Below are 11,822 nucleotides of genomic sequence, written 5' to 3' on the forward strand. Positions count from 1 at the left end.
AACTAATCAACACACATTACCCATGGATTTCACGATGGATACAATTATTTATAGTGGTTCGGAAGAGGTGGGTTTTCCTCGCTACCACTTGGGTCATTCTCTCCTCACTAGTAGTCCTAATGACCACACGGGGAGATAGGCCCTCTAGAGATTAAACAAAAAGAGCCTATTGCTCAAGACACAAAAGATAACGGTTCAATTTTAGTGCACCAATTGAAGTGTTTGGTAATCTATGAAAACAAGACACACAATGAAGATCAAAAGAAAACCCTTGCCAAAATTCTGCAACAAAGATTTGTTAGTAGTTTTGCAATAATATCCCTCCTGCAAGCACACAAGTTAGGTAAATTTTAGATCCAAAACACTTTGTGAAAAGGGGGCCTTCGATAAGACGTATTTGCTTCAAGGACAAGCTGCACCAATTTTGTTAGCTAGATCACAAGTTGTTAGCCCCAAATAAACCAGATCTGAAATCCAAATGATGAAATAAAGCCTCAAAACTGGATCAAAAACTGAATAATGTAAAATCAGAAACACAAACATGATTAAACCTAACACAGACGCGGCAAAAAATCACAAACGCACCTAAAACCCTCGCTGATGCGCCTAGATAACACAGACACGACTCCAGAACACATACGCGTCTGAAAGGTGCACATACGTGATTTGAAAACAGAGACGCAACCCTACAATCTGCACAATAAAATAAAATAATGTCGAACACAAACACGATTACAGAGGTCACAGACTCGACAGAAAATAAAAAATGTGATTCTAGAATGTGCAGAAGCGAAAATGTCAAAATGTTGTAAAAAATGTCAGATCTGTAACTTCAAAAACACAAAATCTGCAATAAAAGATGTTAATGGTAAAAATGGAAACAACAATATTGAAAGACTGAATGAATTCAACCACAAATCCCTAGCCTAACAACAACAAAGATCCACCATAACATATGAAGATTACTTAAGACAATGCAAATCAAATGAAATCACAAAGATCATACCATCACATGTCCAATAGGGTTTGGATCTACATTGTTCCTATCTCCATTGATCTTGCTTGATATATTTGCTCTCAGATTTTATGTGTGTACAAGAGCTCAACAAAGAATGAAAATATGGTTGTAAGTAGGTTTGATCGCATATGAAACTTTGAAAGCATAGTTGAGGTATTGATTAGTTGATTATAATGATTAGGATTGATAATGAAAGAGAGTATCCTCTTATATAGAAGACACTATAAGAAATGGAGGGATAAGATTGAGAGGTGTAAAAGATAGATGGTAGGCTAGGATTGGAGGGTAGGTAGAAGAAATAAGAAAATAATGAGAGGGTAGGTAGTGTAGGAATTAAGAGATGAATGCAATGTGTCATGGGTAGAAAAGGCTAATGAATTAATTAAATAAATAAAGATTTAGGAAGTGGGATCATTTAAAAAAATAAAAGTATTTATTTAATTTAGGAAAGGACAATTTAAATAAATAAATGTATTTATTTAAATGAGAAATAAGGCTAGAAGAGGATAAATGAATTAATTAAATAAATAAAGATTTATTTAATTAATAGAAGACTTACGATAAAATAATTAAATAAATAAAAATATTTATTTAATTAGACAGGACAATTTTAGGTGTCTACAGTATATATGTATATATGTATGTATGTATGTATGTATATATGTATATGTGTATATATATGTATATGTGTGTATATATATATGTCTATATATATATATCTCTCTCTCTCTATATATATATACATATATATGTTCATCATGAATAACATATACAAACCTCAAGATAAAGTCAACTAATATAACTAACTATGCACATGTGAAAGTCTAAACTCTTGAAATTCCAACTAAGTTAAATCAAGTCATACCTCTACGGGTTCCCTGACGTTGCTACAATAGCAACACATCCAACATTGGGTCAATAACTAATGACCCACTAAGAGCTGACTAAATCAACTTGGACACTAAACCAATCACATCTATGTTCATTTTAAAACACTAATTGAAATGTTCATATGATAACATCATGATACATCAAGAATAGAGAAGCATAAGAGATCATAATTCATGCTCATTTCCAACACTGGTGCATGCAAATAAATACCAATACATATCCAATAACAATTACTACATCCATCTCCAATTGGAGTGCTCGATATATACAAGCTCAATGTTACAACACATGTTTCAATATAGAAATGATTACATCTTATAAGAAAGAAGGAGAATGAGAAGAATCTAGTGTTGAGGAAGGAGGTAGAACCCATTTATCTAGTCACAAACCAAGTCCTCTGATCCCCAATGGTGGTTAGAAATGCCACCCGACCATGTAGTACCCTCAATTTCACCCCATCGTGCTCACGAAGATAGTCACACGATCCAGACAGTCATACAAGCATACAAGGGGAGTAACATGGTTACACAAATACATCACTCAACATGGAGTATAAACTCAAAATGAACAACTCAAAAAGGAAGGCACAATACACTATCTAGTGTTGAGGAAGGAGGTAGAACCCATTTATCTAGTCACAAACCAAGTCCTCTGATCCCCAATGGTGGTTAGAAATGCCACTCGACCATGTAGTACCCTCAATTTCACCCCATCGTGCTCACGAAGATAGTCACACGATCCAAACAGTCATACAAGCATACAAGGGGAGTAACATGGTTACACGAATACATCACTCAACATGGAGTATAAACTCAACATGAACAACTCAAAAAGGAAGGCACAATACACTATCAAGGTCAAATCATTGTCTTTAATGAAACACTATCATCATAGAGCAACAATCAAGAAGATGAGGTGCCTGAGAAATTCGTGCCAAGATTCTTCTCCAGGGTTTCAGTTTTTTCTGCAGCTGTTTCTATTTTGATTTTAAAAAAAATCAAATTCTTCTATCTCTTGCTTTCACTTAGTTGACCTTGATCAACCTTGATTTCCATGATGGCATCATTAACCAACATCATGTTGGAACACAGTCAGAAGTTCAACGGTCACAACTACAACACCTGTAAACAACATATGCTTACCATCTTTGAGTATCGTTGGCTTGATCAACTTGTTTTGGGCAAGGAATCTCATCCTACAATAGTAGGTGATGATCAAGACAAACATGATGTGAAGAATTGAGAGGCTATCATGCTTATCAAACTCTCCATCACAGATGATCAACTCCCATAGGTGCCTTCAGGTAAAACAACAAAAGAGATCTAGGATCTTTTGAAGGATCTTCATGAAACGTCCGACAAGAGCCAAGCTTTCTTTCTGAAGAATATGTTGTTTTCTATCATGATGGATGCGAAGTCATCTATCCAGGCACATCTTATGAAGATAAAGGACATCCATGATCAGTTAGAAGCTATAGGCCAAACCATGGTGGAAGAGGATATGGTAGTGATCACGCTGAAAAGCCTTCCCAGATCCTATGAGAATTTCATTGATATGCTCAATATCTCCTCTACTAGTGTTGATTTGAAGTTTCCCAATCTTTGCAACAAGTTGCTCCAATAGGATCGATGGAAGCAACAATTTGGAAGCAGCGCTAGTTCATCCACTGAACAAGCTTTCATAGCCTTAGCTTTGCATAAGTACAAGGGTAAAGCTCCGTCCTTCCAGCAGAAAGGACAAGGTCAAGGTCAACCTCAACAGTCTTCCAAAAATAAGAGCTTACAATGTTCCTACTGTCATATACATGGCCATTTGGTGAAAGATTTCTGGAAATTGATAGCATCCTAGCAATCCAAACAGGGAGGGTCCAAGCAGAAAGCCAATTCTGCCATGCATCCTGATCAGAAGGAATCTGCCTTCTATGCGTTCATGGCCCAAACCTCCTCTGATGATGTTCAATCATCAGCCTAGTACATTGACTCTTGAGCCTCTTGACATTTCACACATTGTCAGGATTGGTTTACAGAGTACATTCCTTTCACTGATTTAGTGATCTTTGGTGGAGGTGAAGAGTATACTGTTGTCGGCAAGGGCAACGTTCAGATTTCATCTAGTGGGAGGGATTTAATATTCCTCAATGTATACTTTGTACCTGGTATGAAGCTCAATCTACTGTCAGTTAGTTAGATTATGCAACATTCACCACATCTGGATGTCATCTTCGGGTTGCACAAGTGCAACATTGTTGACAGGGAGACTCGCACTACAATTGCAGTTGGTATTAAGGATCATGGTCTTTATAGACTTGTTGATTCTACTGGTTCTCAGGAGCTCGCCATGGCAGCTAGGAGTACTTCCATTAGCACTCTTTGGCATCAGCGATATGGGCATCTCAATGTCCACTATCTCTCTCAGTTGGTTCGAGAGGATCTAGTCATAGGATTACCTGAGATTCAAACTCAGAATCATGGAGTTTGCTGAGTGTGTCAAGCTGGAAAGAAGCATAGGACTCTGTTTTTCAGATGGAGATGCTTGGAGAGCATCAAACCTGGAGGCTGCATCATGTAGACTTCTTCCTACAAATCACCATTGAGAAAAGCACTCTTGACATCCATTTGATGGACTTTCCATCCTAATTGAGCTGAGAGAGCAAGGACAAACCTAATGGTACTCATCTTGGCTATGGGAGAAAATGTCTCTTCATAGTCAATGCCCTCCTTCTGTGAAAACCCTTTTGCCACCAATTGAGCCTTGTACTTATCAAGACTTCCATCAGCTTTATACTTGACTTTAAACACCCATTTGCAGCCAATGGGCTTCTTTCTTGGAGGAAGATCAGACAATACCCAAGTGTTGTTTTTCAAAAGACTATGTTGCTCCACTGCCATAACTTTTTCCCATTCAGGTACACCTTTAGCCTCTGTATATGTTTGAGGCTCATAAATACTATGAATGTTGGCCATAAGAGAAAAATTAACTTCAAGTTGTTTCCTCTTACCTCTAACGGATCTACCCTCAATGAGCTCATCATCATGAAGATCACCAATGGTCTTGGCCCACCACTTAGGCCAAAGAGTAGAAGTACCAACATCTGCTGCAGGATGAAGAGTACCTAGAATATCTGGAGCAAGCTCCTCTGGATGTGGATCAAGAAGATCTTGAGGAAAGTTAGGGGGTGCAATGTCATGCCTGGGAGACCCCACAACTTCAGAGTCAACTAAATCCCTCCCATCAAGTGGAACTAAGGGAAGATGAACACCCATACTTACAGCCTTTGGAGGGTGATCCTCAGTGCTCAAATCAGGAGAGGAAGGCTGAAAATGCCCTCTTTCTTCATCAAATACTACATCTTGACCGAATATGAGGTGATTAGTGTCTATATCAACCAGCCGATATGCCTTGTGGTTGTCACTATAGCCGATGAACATCAATTTCTGTTTCTTTGGATCCAGTTTGGTGTGCGTGGCATCTGGAATCCAAACATAAGCTGTAGAGCCAAAAAATTTCAAATGACTGATTTTGGGCTTCCTACCAGACCAAGCTTCCTCTGGAATCATCTTCTTAACGACCTTTGTGGGAGACTAGTTGAGAAGGTAGACTACAGTGAAGACCGCTTCTGCCCAAAAGTGTTTTGGAACATTTCTATGCTCCAACATAGATCGAGCCATCTCAGTGACTGTACGGTTCCTGCACTCAACAACACCGTTCTATTGTGGGGTGTAAGGTGTGGTAAGTTGATGCTTAATGCCATGTGATGCACAAAAGTTGGTGAACTCTGTAGAACAAAATTCCCCTCCATTGTCAGATTGAAGAGTGACTATCTAATAGCTAGAATCTTTTTCCACTAAGGCCTTAAACGTTTGAAACATGGTGGACACCTCTGATTTCTGCTTAAGAAAATAAACCCACATGTGTCTGCTGAAATCATCAACAAATAATAGAAAATACCTGCATCCAATGACTGATGGAGTGTTCATGGGACCATAGATGTCTGCATGAATGAGTTGCAAGACCTTGGATGCTCTCCAAGTGTCTCCATCTGAAAACGGAGTCCTATGCTGCTTTACAGCTTGACACGCTCCACAAACTCCATGATTCTGAGTTTGAATCTCAAGTAATCCTACAACTAGATCCTCTCGAACCAATTGAGAGAGATAGTGGACATTGAGATGCCCATATCATTGATGCCAAAGGGTGCTGATGGAAGTACTCCTAGCTGCCATGGTGAGCTCTTGAGAACTAGTAGAATCAACAAGTCTATAAAGACCATGATCCTCAATACCAACTGCAATTGTAGTGCGAGTCTCCCTGTCAACAATGTTGTACTTGTGGAACCCGAAGATGACATCCAGCTGTGGTGAATGCTGCATAATTTGATTGACTGACAGTAGATTGAACTTCATACTAGGTACAAAGTATACATTGAGGAATATTAAATCCCTCCCACCAGATGAAATCTAAATGTTTCCCTTGCTGACAACACTATACTCTTCACCTCCACCAAAGATCACTGAATCAGTGAAAGGCATGTACTTTGTAAATGAATCCTGACGATGTGTGAAATGTCGAGAGGCTCCAGAGTCAATGTACCAGGCTGATGATTGAACATCATCAGAGGAGGTTTGGGCCATGAATGCATAGAAGGCAGATTCCTTCTGATCAGGATGCGTGGCAGAATTGGCTTTCTGCTTGGACCCTCCCTGTTTGGATTGCTGGGATGCTATCAATTTCCGACAATCTTTCACCAAATGGCCATATATATGATAGTAGGAACACTGTAAGCTCTTCTTTTTGTTAGACTGTTGAGGTTGACCTTGACCTTGTCCTTTCTGCTGGAAGGATGGAGCTTTACCCTTGTACTTATGTGAAGCCGAGGCTGTGAAAGCCTGTTCAATGGATGAACTAGCACTACTTTCAAATTGCTGCTTCCATCGATCCTGTTGGAGCAGCTTGTTGCAAAGATCGGGAAACTTCAAATCAACACTAGTAGAGGAGATATTGAGCGTATCAATGAAATGCTCGTAGGATCTGGGAAGGCTTTTCAGCGTGATCACTACCATATCCTCTTCCACCATGGTTCAACCTATAGCTTCTAACTGATCACAGATGTCCTTGATCTTCGTAAGATGTGCCTGGATAGATGACTTCTCATCCATCATGATAGAAAACAACATATTCTTCAGAAAGAAAGCTTGGCTCTTGTCAGACGTTTCATGAAGATCCTTCAAAAGATCCCAGATCTCTTTTGTTGTTTTACCTAAAGGCACCTGTGGGAGTTGATCATCTGTGACAGAGAGTTTGATAAGCATGACAACCTCTCGATTCTTCACATCATGGTTGTCTTGATCATCACCTGCTGTTGTAGGACAAGATTCCTTGCCCAAAACAAGCTGATCAAGGCAATGATACTCAAAGATGGTAAGCATATGCTATTTCCAGGTGTTGTAGTTGCAGCCATTGAACTTCTAACTATGTTCCAACATGATGTTGGTTAATGATGATATCATGGAAATCGAGGTTGATCGAGGTCAACTAAGTGAAAGCAGGAGACAGAAGAATCTGATTTAAAAAAAACTCAGAATAGAAACAGCTATTAAAAAAACTGAAACCCTATAGGAGAATTCTAGCATGAATTTCAAGGCACGAATTTTGAGGTTTGGAAGAAACCCAAAAATTAAAATTTTCTACACACTTAAAATAGTATAAATGGTGCCAAAAAACCAACAAAAATCCCAACGTCCATAGAAATAGCAGAAATTGTGAACTGTTTTAAAATTCAAAGGCAAATTTGTTGGCACAAAAATCGAGGCACCCAAAAAAATTTGAGCAACCCAGAAAAGCTCTCGAAAAAACCCACCAAGAATCTAAAAACAGAATTCAGATCTGACGGCTCAAAAATTGAGGCATGAAAAATGATGCACCCAGAAAAATCTAGTGCCTATATGTGCGGGCATGCCTTCCCAATACATCCTTGGCGTTGTACTAGCCCTTTAGGAATGTTTAGGAAACCAATTATCTCATTAATTTTTTTAACCCATTTTTATTATTATGTTATCACTTGATTACAAAACTCCCCAAACACGATTACCAATAATATCACTTATAGGTTGGGGAGATGAATGGGAGCCACTCCCTAAACCCACTTTAGAACCTAGACTTAAGCTCATTCCATTCAATTGAATGATGTATCAAAATAAAACACAATGCCATGATTCACTTGTCATAATCTCAGTAACATCAAGATATCTCTTTTACACAATTCAATATCAACCATATACAAGGCATACTCAATTGGTCATGCTACAAATAGAATGGATCCACTTGATCCCATACTGAAATACAATCACATGAGAAGATATAAGTCATCTATTTCAAGGATTTCCATAAGCACTCAAGAAATCATTTCAATTGCTCATATCGAGGCTATCAAATCATTAAATCCAGGAAGGTATAGGTCAAGCATCAACATCAACTTCAATGCAATTCAAACATGCCTACATCAAACACAAAATCTGAAAACATCAATCATCGACAACCAAAACTACACTCAAACATGAATGAAACACACTCAATTGCTCATATTATTAAGTAGATATAACCTCTTTTTGATCCTACGAAACAAATTCCATACAACAAGTCATTATACCCTAGTTAAATGCCCTACTAAACCATACAATAAAAAGCAGATCACTTTGCTTCAAAAGTGCAACAAACTATCAATTGCACATTTTTGGGTGTTAATAAGCAGTGCTTCTCTAATGGCCTCAATATGGCTCAAAATCACACAAAATCAAATTAAGGGCTCAAGGATTCAATTTCCCAAGAAAAACAGAGGAAGACCCATTAGTTTTTAATTGCTCAACACCACAAAAATGAAGTGAAAATTCCAATACACCAGTCCCATAAAAATTGGGTAGCCTCTCCCTAAAGAAACCCACATTTTCATGATTTCAACCATAGAACCCACGTAAGCTAACAAAAGACCTTATACAAATTAGGGAAATGCTTTAACTCATTCAACAAGCCATTTTAAACAAGATTAGAACATTCAAATTGAGAAACAAGGGAGAAATGTATACCCCTACCTCAAACTTGGAGAAAAATTCAATTGTAAAATGTGATTTTTACATACCGAAATAAAACAATCGAATCAGATAGTCGATAGAGTTCATTGACACATTTCTTTTGAATATCTAGCCACAAAATCCACCTAGGCAATCCTCCCAAATGAGAAATCCCCTATTTCGACATGCAGGGTTTGAAAGAGAGCAAGAAGAAGAAAAAAGACTCAAGTGTTCAAAATTGCCTTCCAATACAAAATATAACTCACTTTGGAGTGATGAATACATTAAGTAATAATAAAATCAAATTAAATTAAAATGTCAATCAACCTCCTAAAAGACCCCAAGGATAAATCACTTAATTCTCATTAAATCAAACACAAATAAGACATTCCATATTAAAGTCTTAAATTAATTCAACAATATTAAATTAACATTAGAGCATTCAATAAATGATGACATATCTCAATTGATTAACTATGTGCAAACAATCATTACAAGGTGACTACACATGACGACGAGATTTTTTGAAAGCTACCAATTGCGATAGTTAGGGCTCAAAATAATTAAATAATACAATCAAAGGAAATTGTCCTACTTAAGAAAGGACATGTTTTGGCTTAGGTATTTGGACAGTATGCTATCTCTAGTTATCTAGTGTTGGGGGTATGGACATGCTTATACCTATGGAGCCTGGTGGAGTCGATGATTTGTACCTGTAGTCACTAAAACATTCACATTTCAACTGTACACACACACACACACACACACACACACACACACACACACACACACACACACACACACACACACACACACACACACACACACACACACACACACACACACACACACACACACACACACACACACACACACACACACACACTTGAATGATATGATATCATCCATTTCACATCTAAGTATCAACCTTACAACTTGATCTTCCTTATTTTAGTAGATATTTTTTCAACTTTTTCTTCCTTCCTTTTCAACATCTCTTCATACAAGGCTAATATGAATTTGTATTCTTCTAACTCTTTTTCCATCCTAGAAAAGGTTGTAGCCTACCATAACTAAGAAAGTTCCTCTCTGTTCAAATCCTCATCTAGCCTTTCTTCCTCCAATACATGCCCTTTTCCTTCTCTTATAACAAATTTTTCAAGTTATCAATGTGGAGAAGGGATTGACTGAGGTCGAGAGGGTGGTGACAAATAGAGAGCCGCTGAATACGCCAGCTACACCTAACATGTGAAATGGATGCATAAGAATATTGTGTTCAGCCTAGAATATGATCATGAAATTGAAAGTACCAGAGATTCCTAGAGGCATACCATCAGAGAAACTTCCTTGACCAATAGGGTAAATCAAGAAAACAGCAGTAGCTGCTGCTATTGGAGCTGAATATGCAACAACAATCCAAGGACGCATACCTAGACGGAAGCTAAGCTCCCACTCACGACCCATATAGCAAGCTACACCAAGTAGGAAGTGTAGAACGATTAGCTCATAGGGACCACCGTTGTATAGCCATTCATCAATAGAAGCTGCTTCCCAGATGGGATAGAAATGCAAACCAATGGCTATAGAGGTAGGAATAATAGCACCGGAAATAATATTGTTTCCATAAAGAAGAGAACCGGAAACAAGTTCACGAATACCATCAATATCTACTGGAGGAGCTGCAATATAGGTGAGGTAGGCTCTTGGGAAGTGATGCATCTAAAAATTTGAGCATATTTTGTTGCAATTTGATCATTTGATCTAAACCGGTAATTGTTTGTTTGCTTGATGCAACCGGTACATATTTGATTATATTGTTGTATGATGACTGTGCTGTATGTTGTCATTGATGGCAACTATTTTTTTACAGTCATGTAAGTCCTATAGGTCAACCGACAAGGCTTAACCGATAAGCAGAGACAATTTTATCAAAACCGGTAATTAGGACTTTAACCGATAAAAGACAGATAGTACGGTACAAGAAATCTATGAAGAATGGGATGATGGGGTCTTACAACAAAAATGAAGGCTGGTAGATGAAGTTATGTTCATGACCATACATGCAGATTCAATCAGATGGTCAAGATCTGATTGACATAGCAGGTATTCTGACTGAGACTTAACCAATAGTGATGAAAATCATTAGATTGGTAAAATGACACATAATTGGATTTGTTATGTCAGTGGTCAACATAACTAAAGCGTGCAATGTAAGATTGTCTAGATGTATTGAACTTAGGGAATTGTAACAAGGTTCTAGCTGACCTACTGATGATTTTAAATGTGTGATGAGGTATGAAAGGATATATGAGTACAAGCTTGAAAGTGTGAAATATCATTAGTGAATTTTGTATTTCTGATAGTGCGGTGATCAGAGGAGTTGAGAGATCAAGTATATGTGATGTTGTAATGTTGTGAAGCGGATCTTATCAGAAACTAAAGGTGCTATAATTAGATTATTTGTACTTTTTCTCTCCCTAATAGTTGCAGCAAGAAAATCCTCTTACAAGGTCACTCCTAACAGGGTGCAGTCGGATCCTAACAGGTCTGACAATTAAATCCTCTAACCAGGTGACACATTAACTTGTGTTTGGAAATCCTAGTAACTTGGGTAGCTCCTAACAGGGTTGTTCCTCACAGTCCTTTTGTAAAGCTCTTAACCAAGCTTAGACACTTCTAATAGGGCGTTCCCCTAACTGGGTGTTGTAGACCTTAACCGGTCAGATCTCTATACTGCAGATAGTGGATCTTGTGGGTACCTACTCCCACCGTGGTTTTTCCAATTTGGGTTTTCCACGTATAAACTCTTGTGTAATGTAGTTTATGATTTATGGGGTGATTGCCTACTT

The 11,822-nt window shown here is 38.0% G+C and overlaps 1 pseudogene; it reads right to left on the reverse strand.

Annotated features, from left to right (window-relative positions):
* Positions 1-1,905: 1,905 nt before the first annotated feature.
* LOC131048378 (photosystem II protein D1-like) lies at positions 1,906-10,692 on the reverse strand (annotated as a pseudogene).
* Positions 10,693-11,822: the final 1,130 nt, after the last annotated feature.

The sequence above is a fragment of the Cryptomeria japonica genome, chromosome 8, assembly GCF_030272615.1.
Source record: "Cryptomeria japonica chromosome 8, Sugi_1.0, whole genome shotgun sequence".
Taxonomy (NCBI): Eukaryota; Viridiplantae; Streptophyta; class Pinopsida; order Cupressales; family Cupressaceae; genus Cryptomeria; species Cryptomeria japonica.